Source organism: Silene latifolia, unplaced genomic scaffold, assembly GCF_048544455.1.
Source record: "Silene latifolia isolate original U9 population unplaced genomic scaffold, ASM4854445v1 scaffold_79, whole genome shotgun sequence".
NCBI lineage: Eukaryota > Viridiplantae > Streptophyta > Magnoliopsida > Caryophyllales > Caryophyllaceae > Silene > Silene latifolia.
In genome coordinates this window covers 3,150,504-3,167,873 of record NW_027413701.1, presented here as the reverse complement: position 1 = coordinate 3,167,873, position 17,370 = coordinate 3,150,504, and the positions used below count along the sequence as shown (strand labels likewise).

Here is a 17,370-nt window from a genome sequence, read left to right as displayed (position 1 = left end):
GGTAAAGAAAAGGGTCCTCCAACCAAGAAGGCCAAGCCTGTTACAGATCTAACCTGTGGCTCAGATTTAGCTGGTTCATTAGGCGTTCCTGGTGACAGGCTCTCTGGTATGTCAATGAATGTTGACATGGATGCTTTGTCCGAATTTTTTGTAGATCAACCGCCATGCATTTGTCCCTCTCACTGAACGGCAATTGGAGAAGCGGCCTGTGCAGACGGGCGATAAAAATGTCACCGTCGACTCCTCATCTCTGAAGCCTTCCGCCGCTCAGATTGTGGCGGAAGGCACAAGGTTGTGCAGGAAGCTGGCGAAGTGGAACGAACTAGCCGGTGCTCACATTATGGAGTAAGAAAAGACCATGGCTGAAGCTGCCCCTGTGCTTGAACGGCTTAGATTCGAGCTTGCTGCCTCTAAGGAGGAGGCCGAGAAGGCGAAAAAGGACCTCCAGGCCGCCGAAAACGATTTCCTCGCTGAGCGAAAGCTCAGGGAGGATGTTGAGAAGGCGGTCCTAGCCGAGAAGGCCAAGGCTGAGGTTGCATTGGCTGATGCCGCTAAGCTGCGGGAGGAGCGGGACAAGCTTGATGGCGGCTATAAGGCCATGGTGGAGCAGAAGGTGAGATGGAAGTCCCTGCTTTCGGCCGAGGAGAAGGAGCACAAGAATACAAAGGCTGTCCTTGCCCAGAGGGAGAAGGACATTGAGACGCTGCAAACCATTGTCATCCCTAACATGTGTGCCCAGTACCGGGACCAAGCTGAAGAGGCTACCAGGGAGGCAATCAAAGAGCTCGTTCCTGAAGGCTCCTTCCCGTGGCAAGCTTTTGACCGGCTTCTGGATGAGAAGGCCGATGCTGCGGAGAAGGCGGCTGCGGAGAAGGCGGAGGCGGCGAAAGGCTGCTCGGGAAAGCCGAGGCCAAGGCGGCCCATCTTTGCAAGGTGAAGGAGGCCAGAGAGGAGGCTGAAAGGGCAAGGGCACGCGAAGCTGCCAAGCCTTCTTCTGGGCCGGCCACCAAAGATGATGCTTCTGCTGCCGGTGGCGAGCAGCAACAAGCATAGGGAGACGGGCGGTCGTCACCAGACTCACCTGGCCCTTCGGATAGCTTCAGCTGTTCGGGGGCCAACTTTTGAGCCTGCTCTCCCTGCCATCCTTTTGGCGCTTCATTGTCTCAATGTGATACTTTTTGCTGTTCCTTCTTCTTTTTTTGTAAAACTTTGGTAGGTTGAGTTTAGGCTATCCTTATTGGGACGGCCGTCGACTTCGTTTTGTATCACCTGTAAACATGTTTAATAAATTTTGTTTATTTGCCCTCGGCTTGGCCGGGGCTTTGATCACAATCCTTCATTCAGTTGTCTTCTTTCGTTATTAATTGAGCGCTTTTTTTTTCGTTTCTACCTTCGGCTTAGCCGAGGCAGTTTGAATGCGTATCTCAACTGTACTTAACGTTTTTAAATATGTTGGCATGTCGGTCGCTTCCTCCTTCGCTCTCGGTCTGGCCGAGGCGTCAGATTTGCGCTTCCCAACCGCTGTTGTGAACATGTTAGCGTATCGGTCATTGTGTCCCCGTCACTCTCGGTCTGGACGAGGCAACCGGGGTTACGGCTCGACAGCGTTCGTATCTGTAGACGTTTTGATCGCTTCCTCTTTCACTCTCGGTCTGGCCGAGGCGTCCGATTTGCGTTTCTCAACCGTACTTATACGTTCCTAAGCATGTTGGTCGTTGTGGCGAGTATCAACTACTGTTGGCAAGTCGCGTTTCCCTCGTCACTCCCGGCTTTGGCCGAGGCACCCGAGTTTACGTTTTGACTGCTTCCTCCGCCACTCCCGGATTGGCCGGGGCGGTCAGATTTGCGTTTCTCAACAGTGCTCATACGCTCTTCTTCTTCGGTAGTGACTGCCCGGCTTTGGCCGCGACGTCTACTTTGGTAGGACTATGGAGGGGGATTCTTCATTTTGATGGAAAACTTGGAACACTTTTCATTAGATATAATCATGCGTTGGGGTGCCCACAACGGTCTTGGACACCTCCGCCGCTATATGAAGTATTTTCTAAGGTTGTCGGTGTTCCAGTGGCTCATTAGAGGCACACCCTCCGTGTCTGTCAGCCGGTATGTACCCGGCCTCATTTCTTTGACCACTTTGTAGGGTCCTTCCCAGTTGGCCGTCATTTTACCATGGATGTTTCCCTTTATGGTCGCGGCTGACTTTCTTAGGACTATATCTCCTACTCTTAAGTCTCTTTTGTGGACCCTACGGTTGTATGCTCTTCTCATTCGGTTTTGATACACTGCCAAGTTAAGCCGTGCTGTGTCTCGGCTTTCTTCGACCAGGTCTAGGGAGGCTTTCAGGCCTTCCTCATTTTCGACTAGGTTAAAGGTTTGCGTTCTGAATGTCGGCACAACTGCTTCAATTGGCAGGACGGCTTCAGACCCATAGACTAGGTGGAATGGACTGTATCCCGTTGATTCTTTCTCCGTGGTTCTAAGGGACCACAGGACGCCGGGTAGTTCATCAGCCCACCTTCCCTTTAGATCTTCAACTTTCTTTTTCATCCCGTTTAGGATTGTTTTATTAGCTGCCTCCGCCTGCCCGTTGCTCTGAGGGTGGCAGGCGGAGGAGTATGCAAACTTGATACCGAGCTCTTCTAGCCAGTTCATCACCATGTCACTCCAAAACTCTCGGCCGTGGTCAAATACCATGACTTGGGGTAACCCAAAACGAGTTATGATGCTCTCCCAAATCACCTTTCTTACGGCCGCCGTGGTCTTGGCAAGTACCGCTACAGCTTCGACCCATTTGGTGAAGTAGTCAACGGCGACGATCAGGTACTTCCTTCCTCCGGAGGCCGTCGGAAAGGGTCCTAGTAAATCCATCCCCCATTGTGCAAATGGCAGGGGACTAAGTACCGGTTGCAGGTCTCGGGAAGGTGTGTGTATCACCGGAGCATGCATCTGACAATTCTTGCACTTCTTGGTCTTAGCTCTGGAATCCTCAAGCATGGTAGGCCAGAAGTAGCCGGCTCGGAGAGCTTTGTGGGCTAGCGTTCTTGCCCCCATGTGATGTCCACAGATGCCTTCGTGAATTTCTGTCAGTACGAGCCCCGCGTCGGCTGGGCCGACACATTTTAAAAGTGGTCTTATTACGGACCTTCTATACAATTCTCCTTCAAATACCAAGTACCTTGCGGCGATCCTTTTTATCTTCTGAGAGAGACTGCGGTCCTCCGGTAACTCTTGTGTTAGTTTGTACTTCATTATCGGAGTTATCCACGTCGTCTCGGCTTCGATGTCGCCCACCATGCTGACGGTCTCAGTGATGCTTTTAGCATTCCTGATATCCACCAGCACGGTCCGGCTGACGTTCTTGATGGTTGAACTGGCAAGTTTTGAGAGAGCGTCGGCTCGGTTGTTCTCGGACACTGGGATGCATTGGATTTGGAAAGATTTCAATTTAGCAGTGTCAGCTTTTACCCTTTCCAGGTATCTTACCATCCCGTCGTCTCGAGCCTCATACTCTCCTCTGATTTGGTTAGTCACCAATAGTGAGTCTGTCTTCAACACAATGTGTTCCGCCCCGGCAGCTCTAGCTAGCTCGACTCCAGTTATCACCGCCTCGTATTCGGATTCGTTGTTTGAGGCCGAGAAGGTAAACTTCAAGGCATACTCAAACTCGTCCCCGTTTGGGCTGATGATAAGGATGCCGGCTCCTGAGCTGTTTGCCGTAGAGGACCCGTCGGTATATACTTCCCATACGCCGGGCTGCGATTCTTCTTGGTATGTGCACTCGGCCAGGAAGTCTGCAAGTGTCTGCCCCTTTATCGAGGGCCTCGGCTTGTATTGAATGCCGAAGCTGGATAGCTCTACTGCCCATTTGATGAGCCTGCCGGATTGTTCAAATTTTTCAATGCTTTCTCCAATGGTTGGTCGGTTAAGACCGTCACGGGATGCGCGTCGAAGTAAGGTTTCGATTTCCTTGCGGCAACGACGACAAAGAAAGGCTCTTTTTCAATCGGAGGGTAATTTCTTTCGGCGGGTAGCAGTGTATGGCTGACAAAGTAGATTGGGTGTTGCTGCTTGTCTTCTTCTCTGATGATTACGGCACTGACCGTGGCCGAGGTAACTCCTATGTATAGATATAGCGTCTCCCCCGAGATCGGCACTGGACGGGGTTGGGAGAGTTAGAAGATGAGCTTTCGGCCTGCAAAGCGGTGCTGTTCCTCCCCCAGGTGAAGTCTTTATTCCCCTTCAACACTTTGAAGAATGGGGTGCTCTTGTCGGCTGACCGAGAGATGAAACGGGCGAGAGCCGCCATCCTCCCGATCAACATCATAACCTCTTTTCGATTCCTCGACTCCGGTAGGTCCCGATTGCTTGGATTTTCTCCGGATTGGCATCAATTCCCTGGCGCTGACAAGCACGCCGAGAAACTTACCCGGGACACCGAAGTTGCATTTCATTGGGTTAAGTTTCATCTTGTATTTCCTTAGTGAACAAAATGTTTCGCTCAAATCGGCCAAGTGCTCACTGTCAGACTTGCTTTTTACAATAGCATCGTCAACGTAGGCCTCGATGTTTCGCCCTTTTTGATCTTGAAACACTTTGTCCACCAGCCTAGTGTAAGTTGCGCCAGCGTTTTTCAAACCGAACGGCATCATTTTATATATGTATGTGCCGTGTATGGTGATGAATGCACACTTAGGCATGTCTTCTTCGGCCATGAATACCTGATGGTATCCTGAGAAGGCGTCTAGCAGGCTCAACATAGTGTAGCCTGCCGTTGCGTCAATTAAACTATCTATTCGAGGCAAGGGATAGCAATCTTTAGGGCATGCTTTATTAAGATTTGTAAAATCAACACACATCCTCCACCCCCCTGATGACTTCTTTACCATTACAACGTTTGCTAGCCACTCAGGGTAAGTACAAGGCATGATAAAGCCCGCCTCTAATAGTTTGTCTACCTCGGCCTTGATGGCCTCATCTTTCTCGGCCGAGGAGTTCCTCATCTTCTGCTTGACAGGGCGAGCGTGGGAGAGTACGTTCAGCTTGTGAACGATCACCTCTCGGCCCACGCCTGGCATCTCGGCGGCTGAGTACACGAAGACGTCTTTGTTCTTCCTTAGCAGGTCTAGGAGATCGGCTCTGAATTTTGGCTCCAGGCCGACACCGACAGTTACGGTGCGTCCTGGGTCAATTTCCACTTGCTCGGTCTCGGCTCCCTCGACCATGCTGACGTTGTTGGTGCTCATCGAATCACCCTCCTGTCGTAAGGATGGGCTCTTCCCCTTCTCTGATTTCTTCGCCACTTTGAGGGATTGCATGTTACACCCCCTGGCAGATATTTGGACATTGACAATTTCGTCTCTTTCGTCCTTTGAGACGAGCTTTTGCGCTTCCCTCCGGTCCGAGACATACATCAATGTCAGGGCCCGGATGGACATTACCGCGTCGGCCTCGCTCAAAGTGACTCGGCCTATTAGAACATTGTAGGCAGACAAACCATCAATGACCACGAACTCGGACCAAACGTTCTTGGCCACATCGGCTTGGCCAAACATCACCGGCAGTCTGATTGACCCCAGGGGGACTAGGCCGGCCCCGGAGAAGCTGTATAGCGGGTTGGTGCAGGGGCTCAGGTCCTCAATCTTCAGACCGAGGTTGAGGAAGCATTCCCTGAACATGATGTTCGTGTAGGCGCCTGTATCAATTAGGCACCTCTTAACCAAGCGGTTGGATATGTCCAGGTGGACCACAAGCAGGTCGCTGTGCGGGGCTACGACTCCTTCGTAGTCTTTCTTTCCGATGGTTATATCGGGGACGGTGGAAGCGGGGATCGCTGTGGTGGGCACAAAGTTGATGGCTTGGTAAAGCTCATTTAGGTGCCGTTTGTGCCCATTAGCCGACCCTCCGTTCTCGTTTCCTCCGATAACCACCTGGATCATTTTCATCCTCTGGAATACTGATTTCCTGTTCGCCCCGTCGGAGCTCGTTTCCGGGGCCCCAGCTACGTACTTGCTGAGGACCCCCTTTCGGATCAGCTCCTCGATGGCGTTCTTCAGATGCCGACAGTCGTCGGTCTTATGGCCGGGCTAGCCGTGGTAATCGCAAAATTGGCTTGCGTCGCCCTCCGCCCTCGTCTTGGGGGGTCTTGCCCACTTCTGCCCTTCATTCTTGCTCAGGGCAAAGACCTCGGCCGGTGATTTGACCAGGGGGGTGAGACCGTGGTACCGCTTCTGGGTGTATGGTCCCGAACTCCCCGGCGCCCCGAGCTCATTTCTGTTAGATCTTTCAGGCCGTGACCTATTCATGTCACGGCTACCTTCATCAGCGTTGTCTCGGCGGCTCCTCCTTTCTAGGTGCCCAGCTTCACTGTGGCCTACCCAGGTCTTGTGGTAATCCTCCACCTTTACGGCTCGGTCCGCCATCTTTCTGGCGGAGTCCAGGTTGAGGTCCTCGCACTTGATCAGCTCATTTTTGAGCTCGCCTTTCGGGAGGCCTTTCATCAGTGCGAAGGCCGCCAGTTCGGCGTTCAGCTCACGGATCTGCTGAGCTTTCGCGTCGAACCTCTTCACATAGCTTCGTAGAGACTCGTCCTCCCCATGTCGGATAGTGAGGAGATCCGATGTCTCCACGGCCCTTCTCTTGTTGCAGGCGTACTGGGCTATGAAGTTATCCCTTAGGTCGGCGTAGCAGTATACCGAACCATTGGGCAGCCCCTTGTACCAACTCTGGGCCATCCCATGCAGGGTTTTGGGAAGACTCGGCACCATACCTCATCGGGCTGCTCCCATACCGACATGTACGATTCGAAAGCCTCGGCATGGTCGGTTGGGTCGCTATCCCCTTTGTATGATAGGGACGACAGCTTCAGTTTGGTCGGCACGGAGACTCCGAGGACATAGGCACTGAAGGGCTGTCTGACCACGTGTCGAATGACATGTGGTGATCGGCTCCTCGCACCCATAGTCCGGCTTCTCTCCTCGTGGCGGGAAGGGCTTCTTGTTGCCCGACTTTGGATAGTCGGACTTCTTTCTTCATTTCTTCGGGGCGGGCCTCGTTGTTGTCGCGGCGACGCTGTCCTCCCGCGAGTGGGGGAAGGACTTGGGTCTGCCACTGGCAGCACGGGCTCCGCCGGCGTCCTAGCATGCATGGCTCCTTGTATTGCCCCGGACAAGTTGTTCGGGGTCACTTTATGGGCCCTGGTCATCTGCGGGTATGCTGCCGTCATCGTCGTTGCTGCGGGGGTGATCGGCGTATTACCCGGCCATCAGGTCCAGGAATAGCTTCAGTTTGGCTGCATCGACCACATGTCCCATGACAGTGACTTGGCCGTGAGCGCGGTGTTCTGTAGTATCGGCATCCCGTACGCCGGTTGGATTACTCGGCCGGTTGGGGACTGCCCGATCTCAGAATTAGGGACGGTGTCATCTTGGTAGAATGCGGTTTCGTCACTCACAACTACTTCTTGTTGTTTTGACATCTTCTTAGCTCTTTGAATGGGTTTTGTTTTGTTGTTTTTTTTTGTAAGGGATTTGACTAGCTTTTAGTATCTGTTTCCCACAGACGGCGCCAATTGTTCCGGGTGTAATTCCGGAGCAGGATTTGTTACCACGTAAGCTCGTAGAATGATGACTTTGCTTGACTCTTCCTTTCGGCCTCTCCTGAAACAATGAACAAACTGAGGGCTCGGCTTGGTACCGAGCGAACTCACTCCGACGCTCAAGTCAGTAAACTTAAAGAGATTAAGTTGTGTGTTACTTGGCAAAGTATATTGTAGAGAGATAAGGGAGTTTATACCAGATTTATGGTGAGTATTAGGATGAATTGTGGATTATTTCGATCTTTTTCTCAATGAGGGTTGAGGAGTATTTATAGACTTTCACCTTTTGTCACGTAGTGGCCAAGTGGCAGAGCAGGTGGAAAGACTGATCTACCCTCGGCCGAGGGACCCATTGCAGACCGGCGGACCTGGTTGACTCCATGCTGAGGGGTCTTGGATATGAGTACGCGGATATGCCTCCCGGCTGGCTAGTTGCCTAGCCGAGACCCAAGTGACAGGCCGACAGGCTGCGTCGGTTAGGCTGTCTAAGACGTTGACTTCCTGTCTTTTATCTTTGACCTTGCTCAATATGTTGACTCGGTCAGCGGGTGCAGAATATGCCCCGTCAGTTATCACCATTCAATTCAGGAATATCAAGTTTAACATTAGTAGAACTCCCAGATAAAATTGTTGCAAATATAATAAAATAACATGCTTATTACCAAAGTTGAGACTTTAAACTTAATCATACTTTACCAATGTAAATCATGCTCAAATATGAATCTAGAGACATAAAACTTGCTTGTAGGCTAAAGTTTTACTCAATTAGATACATAAAAAAAAATTAACTTTATGATAATACTATCAAATCATATATACATCTCTTAACTCCTGTGGGTAGATTAAGAAACAAGATTCAATATATCATCCTAATTAGTCATACAAATACATATAATAAGATTCCTGTGAGTAAGTCTCATTATATTACATATGACTAATCACAATTAATGTCTAGTTTCCACATGTGGTTCCCAAATAAAATTTTAATTAACTAGAGATAATGTGGCTATTCTCTAACTAATAAAATTTTGAATCACTCGACATTAAACATAAGTCTATATACTTAACTTAATGTATATAGAAAAATCTCAATGACCAAAAACACAATTGGTCTTACTCAAAACTAAATGTCAAACAAAGTAGTTCCAATATTCGACATACAACTAGTAATGAAGGTTAAACTCATCCATGAAGACTAGTGCGTTACGTACTCAGTGAAAATCAATTGCTGTGAACTTATGCAACTTAATATGACCATGAATTTTCATTGCTTATATGCCAATAAAAGCAAAGTACATGTCAACAAAAAAAGGAAAACATGTACTCCACAACATGAAATACAAAGTGAAGCAATAAGGAAATCATGTACCCGACGACTTAATACATGCTTTAACAAATCAGATACTCAACAATCAAGTCAATATACATACTGTATAGTCGCATAAATAAAACGCTCAGCAATCAAGTCAATATACATGCACTGTATAGTCGCATAAATAAATAATTCTTAACCAAAGCAAAATTCATGAAATACACGGATCATTCTATGTTATTTTAATTAAGCAAGGTAGAGGCGATTATTCGCTCTGATACCAACTGTAAGTTTTATAATCTAAAATTAACATGTTCTAGTTTCATAATGAACATGTATAAATTGAATGCGGAAGCGATAAAAGAGATCGATTACTTACCTCCAGCCATTGCTTGAAATAATTGATCCGTCTTAATGAATAACCCAAATTCTTATGTCCCAAATCTGACTTGGTTTCCAAACCCTCAGCCTCACAATTTAGATGGTATATTTTCTTAATGAGGTAGGCTCGGTGAACCTTAATCAGAATAAATATGTTCCCCTTATATAGACTCTTGCCATCAAAGAGTCAACTGAACAGTTTCCTAAATTGTGAGTGGTAAGTTATGGGAGACAATAATGGAAACAGAATCCTAGGTAAATTCCACCATACAATGGACCAACTTAATTTCCATAAAATAACTTAATTAAATATTAATAAAATACTTATTTATTTTATGGAATATCTTACAAGAAAAAGATGTTGATCGACCCGTTTTTTTACCCGAACCCGACCCGAAACCCGTATCGAACCGTTCGTATAATGGTGTGATATTGAAAATATTAAGCAAAAAAAGTTTAATCTTACTTATATCATATATTAAACTAGATAATAATAAAAATTTAAGAATAATTATGCGTTTATACGTAGAATTGAAGAAAATGATTTTTTTTAAAAAGGCGTTAATCTGACCCGTTCTGACCCGAAACATGGCCTGAAACCCGTATAAACCCGTATTTTTCAAACCCGAAATAGACCCGACCCGTATTTTACCCGAACCCCAAATAACTGAACCCGTAACCCGTCCGTTTGACCTGTTTGACAGGTCTAGCTGTGAATCCTCTTTCACATTTTGTTTGATTCTTAGTTTTTAATTAACTAGTATTGGTGCCCGGCTTCGCCCGGGCTACCTCTACTTACCATTATATATTTTTTTTAAATTAAATAAATTACTTAAAGTTGCATAACCCATAAATTTATCATTAATATATTTTTCTATGACATATCTTAAAATTACGATGAAATAAATTTTTAGACAAATTCTCTACTCCCGCTATTAATATTTTACTTTTATTAATGAAACAATAGTAATAACATTTCACTACTTGCCCGTAATCATTGTTACTTTCACTAATCCCGCCGTAGTTATTGTTACTGTCACTACTGCCGCATTAATATTGATAATTTCATTACTCCCGCCGAAATTATCGTTACTTTCATTATTGCCGCATTAATATTGATTATTTCACTACTCCCGTTGTTTCCACTACTTTCACTAATCTCGCTGATAATATTGTTACTTTTACTATTCAAATGAGTGATTACTATCATATAATTATATCCAATGTTACTACAATTCTTTTCTTTACTGACGAAATTACTTTTACTACTTAGGCATGTAATTTTAAGAGAATTATATATTTATATAAATATATTACATATGTGCATTAAATCAAATCGAAAGAATTATGCAATACTCCGTATTATATATTATGGAATCTAACTTGAATTATTTATAACCTACTTATATTATATTTTTGTATGTTAAATTAAATAAATAACATCTCTATACATCTAAATTTAATATATAATTTTACGATGATAATAATTAATACCATAAGTGTGCATTTTTATACTAATTAATTACTTTATTTTAAGGAAATTTAATTATTTTATTTTAAGGAAATTGACCATCTTAATTAATTATTTTATTTTAAGGAAATTGACCATGTTTTAGTCTCTTACAAATGTTTAGGAAAATTACTAAACTTCTATATAATTTAATTTTAACCCAAACTATATAATATTTGCATTGAGATCCCTTAATCGGGTCCATCACACGGTGCTAGTGATTTAAAACTATATAGTATAATTAATTTGTATAACTTTTTTTAATTACATTAAAGTCCCTTGGTTTCTGAATTTAATATATAGTATTGATGTAGTACAAATGCACAATATTACTCGTATTTCGCAAACAACATTATTCAAAGCAGTACAATAGGATGATAAACCACCTCCCTTAATGTTTTGTTTATTAATCACATGGTGGGTGAAATTAGATGATTATGGGTAAATGAAATAGAAATTAGAGGGAAAAGATTAGAGAGAAGTTAGAGAAGGAAAAATGGGATAGGAAATAAGAGGGGTATAATCGTCAATAGTGTACTATAATGAGTAAAATGTGTACTGCGAAAATCAACACCCTTAATTTTTATCTACCACATATCAAAGCGCACAGCCCAATTTCCATCTCTCATTCCACAACCAGCATGTCACCATGCCACCATTGTCTCCATTTTCAACTAGATACACTATCAAGGACTAATGTAAACAATAAGGACCCAAAATATGTAGTTATGAAGCTTTAAGGACCTTATATATGAAAATGAAGCTTTGAGGACCTCTATATGGATGTCCGTTAATTTTAACTGATTTCCTTTGAGTTTTGTTTGAGCATGGTCACCCAATAATTAAGAAGAATGATTATATAATAGGAGTATTTGTGAAGTAAAAATGTTACTTGTATTCCTTTTATGTAATTTCTCTTATTTTATTTTATGATTTACCATATGTACCGAATATATCTTTTTCTGTCTTTTTTAATTTAGACCTGGTAAATGGGTCAATCGGATCGAGTTTAGGTCAAGTCAGTTCGGAATAGATTATTTTTGGCTTGATCAGAATTTGGGTTGGGTCATTTTGGGTGTTTTATACATTTTCGATGAGTTTGAGTAGTCATTTTGAGTAATGGTCAACTTATGGCTGGAACTCGGAGAATGGGTTTACCAAAAAGGGGTCAAGACTCAAGACGTAAGCTTGGTTCTTCTTATGAGCATAGCTGTTACATTTGTGAGGAATTTTAGCCTACAATTGTAATTATTCATATGCTTTATTGACTCAAGTTTTTGGAAAAAAAATTTCAAGACAAAGTTAGTTACCGACTGAATAGACATATAACTTATAAAAAAATTGATGAAGATTAGAGAGTACTCCGCGATTTCTTTTTAAATAGTACAATAATTATAATTATTTTTTCAAAACTATTCCTATCTTTGGCGGTTTTGGTCTAAATTATTAAGACGATAGTAAAGTCAAAGACTACAAAAATCCGATTTTGTGTGAAATCATTTTGTTCATTAAATAATGTAAAAGATATTCCAACTTTTTAAATAATTGTTTTAAAGCTTTTTGAAAAAATAAAGATTTCAAATACAATAAATAGTAGAAAATAAAATAAGTAATCAATCATTAAGAAGACAATGCACTTGAAGTTAGCATATGAGTAACGGACGTTATGCTGAGGTCCTTATAGCTAGCCAATTATAAATCAGGTCCTTAAAGCTATGTTTTCTCATAATTGGGGTCCTTCCTCTATACTTAACTCCACTATCAAGTATCAACCACATTTTACTCATTATAGTACACAGGGTAAACGGTTGTGGTAATTAGTGATGGTTGATACTTGATAGTGTATCCTTGAAACTGGGTTTGTGGTTGATCGATAGGATTTAGGATTGGTTATTTGCGGAGGATAAAAAGTGTGAAGATGATATCACAGGGTAAACGGTTGTGGTAATTAGTGATGACTGATGAGGTTATCACTTTTGTTTGTTTTATTTTGATTAAAGAGGGGCATAAACGTAAATTAAGATTTAATAATGATTGCTTGGGCATAGGATAGAAAAACCGAATTACTATATATGTCTACAGGTTCAAGCGCAACAGAATAAATAGACTTGTATTACCCATAACTCCATTCAACCGAAACGCGGATAGAAAAGCTATTTGCCTGGATGTCAAAAAATGAATCATTTTGCCAAGGTTTGAACGATACTATTTTATCAATAGAGCCTCTCAAAATCCCAAATTTCAGCTGCATTTGAATGTACAATAAGGACCTCAATGGCACAGGAAACACGGATCGAGACAGCTCGACCTCAGTGTTATCTCCATTTGGCATAAAACAATTGTCTTCTGATCTCTGAAATAAAACAGACCGGTAATATTCTCTATCGTCATCCGTCTTATACTCGTAGGCGCTATAGAAAGCTACAATTTTCCCATAGAGACCATAACACCTACTACCCTGGGAGAGCAAGTGAACTTTTACCACAGAGTTGATGGCGTAGGGCATAGCCATGTAATTCACAGCCGCAAAGCCATCCTCTTGCGCACCTTTAACAATTGTAGATAACCATCTATCCTGCCATGCCATGTGACCCATCTTGAGGCCACGGGCTGAACTCGCAGATGCCTTTAATATATATCCGTTGCTTCACATCCATTAGGTCAATTAAGATACAAAAGCATTCCCCTTGATACATAACGCGAGGGGCCATTTAGAAGTATCGTATTACAACCCCGGACGGCAACTGTAAGGATCCTTCTCTGTGGCCTCAAACACGGTACAATAAAGATGCGAATCAAAAACTTGGATTGTTCCATACAGATTTAATTCCTCACAATGCTTACGACCAATGAAAACAGAGAAGATCTCCAACAATGGTTGTGGAAATACGAGCATTTCATTTGGGTTTGAAAAGGAAGGGAAATTGTCGATAAATTGTAATTTGTAAAGCAACCTTTCGTTCTACAATGTAGTATTCAACATTTTAAACTAACACAAAAATAGGCTCAAACCGAAACAAACTTACCGTTTTGCGAAATAATCTTCCTCCACTAGGCTCTTGTCATAGGATGATTCATCTAACATAAATGGTTGATTCCACCTTACCCGTAAAAACATTTTATAATTCCGAAATGACTTTGCCCTAAAATTTCCATACTCCTTTGCCAATAGTCGGTCTCCAAGACGGTTTGTCCAACGAAAATTGGTTCATCGCATCAGACGGGATCTCTTAAATTGAGTTGTATTACAAGAGATGAATATCTTTGATGCTGCAACAAACTTCCTCCAGAGCTTAATTGGTGATCCAAATTCCACAACTTGAGATTCACTTGGTTGCGTTTCAAAAATTTTATTACGGACCATCGACTAGCGGACTTGCGATTGCGAATCGTTGCTATGGTAGGCTAAAATACTCCCACAAACATCAACGCTTTCTTCATCGGAATCGGGCGCGATCGGGCGTTGTCCGAGCCGACGTCGAGCCGTAGTCACCATCGGGGTATATAGCTCGAAGTCCAAGGAAGCGCAACTCCAAACCTTAAAGCGATGTAGTCAACACAAGCACTACCAACACCTTCTAGTTCAATAGTCGGACGAGATCCTTTTCAAACTCGGCGGTTGTAGCATTTTCTAAGCGGCGCGACCTACAACGATGGCGGATCGATTGCTTTGTCCCTGATATCAAAGATTATACTAGGTACTTCCATTGAGAAGACATTGTCAGTGCCAATCAGTGTCAACTTACGGTGAAGAAAAGAGATGACGTCCAGATGTTCATCTCCAACATCTTTCTTGTAGAGGAAAAATTGTCTATTAGTTTTCAAATCCTCGACTCTTATAGTACCATAGACTTGACATTTCTCATCACGGTTGTCTGCAAAGGACTTCTTGAAGATGCGGATGGAGTAAACCTCAATGATGGGTTAAGCAAAAGCAAATGTTATATGAAACTCCTCCCAATCCAAAAAACTCGAATAACTAGAACTACAGAAAGATTCTTCTGTGGAACAAGTACTAGGAAGTGAGACAGCTTCTTCTGTGGACATGTCGGATTTACAAGGAGAATCAGAGCTAGAAGTGGATATGTCCGGTTTATAAGGGAAATAAGTGCTGATTTGTCCATTGTTGGAGCTTGCTATCATAGATGATGCCATATCGCTGCCAGCCTGCTTTAAATGTACAAGGCGAAAGGGAATCAGATAATGAATTTTTTTTCAATGGCAACAAAAATGTAAAACTCGAAACAGCAATAACTGGATTATAGAAAATTCCTATCTATTCACTTGACTAAACCATAATGTCACAAGGTATTACGATAATATAGTACGGAGTATAATATTAAAAAATGACCTAAAAATAGATAAATTGTGATCCGTTATAAACCGGTAGGAACTAGTATAGAATTTTTCTGACCCGATGTGAATTGTTAAAAGTATTCCCCAATACCCAAGGTAAGGCATAACCTGAAATAATCCAATCAAACTCATGGCTCTAATCAATCCGACAATACGATAACCCGAACCTGATACAACTCGACTCGAATCTGACTCGAGAAACCCAATTGTCACCTTTAGACTGTTATCAAGTCTCCTAACAATTTTAGTTCCTCTTAGCCTCGTGTATACAAGGAACAACCTCTTACAATTTTAATTCCTCCAACAAAAATCAAACCTCAAACAAGAATTAAACAACTACAAATACGAATGACAGTGACGATATTAGCTTCATAGAAATACGAAACTGAGAAACTATGGTTGATTGAAAAACCCAAACGAAACACAAACGAAAATCAAACATCAAGTGAAAATTAAACAACTACAACTACAACTACGAATGAGAGAGACAATATTACCTTGACAGAAACACGAAACTGAGAAACTAGGGCTGATCGAGAGACGGATCTACAGGATTGTTTGGAAATTTGGAAATTTGGGTTAATTTCAGAATTTGTTTTTTTTTTTAAGGGAGAATTTGGGTCTTTTTGTTGTTAGAGTACACGGTTATTGGAAATCAAAATATATATATATATATATATATAGAAAATTGTTGATTACAGCCTTTTAAAAATCACTTTTTAAAAATTACAGTCTTATATAATTTTTTTTGTAAATTACATCCAAAATATTACTTTTTTTCTAAAATTGCACCAACTTGAGGATTTCGGTGAATTTTGATGACTTTTTTCGATATACCCTTTATTATTTGAGAGCCTACTTACCCAGATTTCTTACCTCTCCTTAACACAAACCAATTAATCACCCCAAACAACATAAAAACATCATCAAAATTCACCGAAATCCTCAAGTTGGTGCAATTTTAGAAGAAAAGTAATATTTTGGATGTAATTTACAAAAAAAATTATATAAGGCTGTAATTTTCAAAAAGTGATTTTTAAAAGTCTGTAATCAACAATTTTCTCATATATATATATATATATATATATATATATATATGTATACAGTGGAGATCCGGTGAGTCTAGGGTTTTAAATGAGTCCGTCCTATCATTGTACACCGTTAGATTTAATATTACTCGGCGCACCAGATTGCGCCACGTCAGGCCGAAGAATTTCTAAAACAAAGCCCACAATAGTTCAGTCCCCTTTCCCGTATCCACTTTCTCTCTCCTAAAAACATTTCATCTTTTTTCCTGTGTTACTCCTCTCCTTTTCTCTAATTTATTTAATCGATAATATCTCCTTTCAATAAGTCCAGAAAATTTGCTTTACGATTTGTACTTGAATGTCGATTTTCTCTTGCGTTAGTATCAACGTAATGAACCAGCGAAAAATCAGGTAAATTTCTATCATTTGATTCATAATTTTGGAATTTCGATGTTACGAACTCAATTTTCTCTTCTTCAATCGTATAAATTAGAGCTTTAATTTGTCTAGATTGTTGTTTTTTTATTACCTTTATTGGATTTGGATGGTTTTTAGTTGATTTTGAATGTTTATTTCTGCAATTTTGCGTTTGATCGATATTGGGATGGATTCGTACTCGGTCGTTTGTACTCGGTTGATCATAGGTTTACAGAATGTTTGATTGAAAGAAATCATCAATTGCTGCAGATAATCTATGGAATAACTTAGCAAATTGCTCCAGTAACAACAATTTCTCTATGAAATAACACCCTGGAATAACAATAGTTACATATTCTATAAAATAAGCAAATTGGCATAATGTCATACTAGTTTCATTCAGTCAGGTGCTAGAGTATTATTCCATTGTTATACTTATGTTATTTCTCTTTCCTGATTTTATTTTGTAATGCTTCTCTTGCATTCATATTCATTATTTACACATACTTGCCTATGATTCTTGAACTTACATACAAGATATTCGAATATAACACTAAATACTCTATAGAGTAACATAAAAAAAGTCACTAGCACAGGTTCTTATTTTAGTCCGTCTTAACTTAAGACGACTATCACAACGGTCTATTAGAAGTGAAAATGAAAGAAGGTTGTGAGACGTTTTAACTTAAAACGATGTTAAGCAATACCTACTCCACTCACTGTAATACTTTGGTAGGTTATAATGTGGTCATATTATCAGTTCTAGTGTCTT

At 42.0% G+C, this 17,370-nt stretch overlaps 1 protein-coding gene across 1 annotated transcript in view; it reads right to left on the bottom strand.

Annotated features, from left to right (window-relative positions):
- LOC141640401 (uncharacterized) overlaps positions 1 to 15,723 on the bottom strand; it is a 160,961-nt gene extending 145,238 nt beyond the window's left edge. Inside the window, exon 1 of the mRNA XM_074449205.1 lies at positions 15,651 to 15,723. The gene's annotated coding sequence lies outside the window, so the exon portion shown is untranslated. The remainder of the gene's footprint in view (positions 1 to 15,650) is intronic.
- Between the last annotated feature and the right edge of the window lie 1,647 nt (positions 15,724 to 17,370).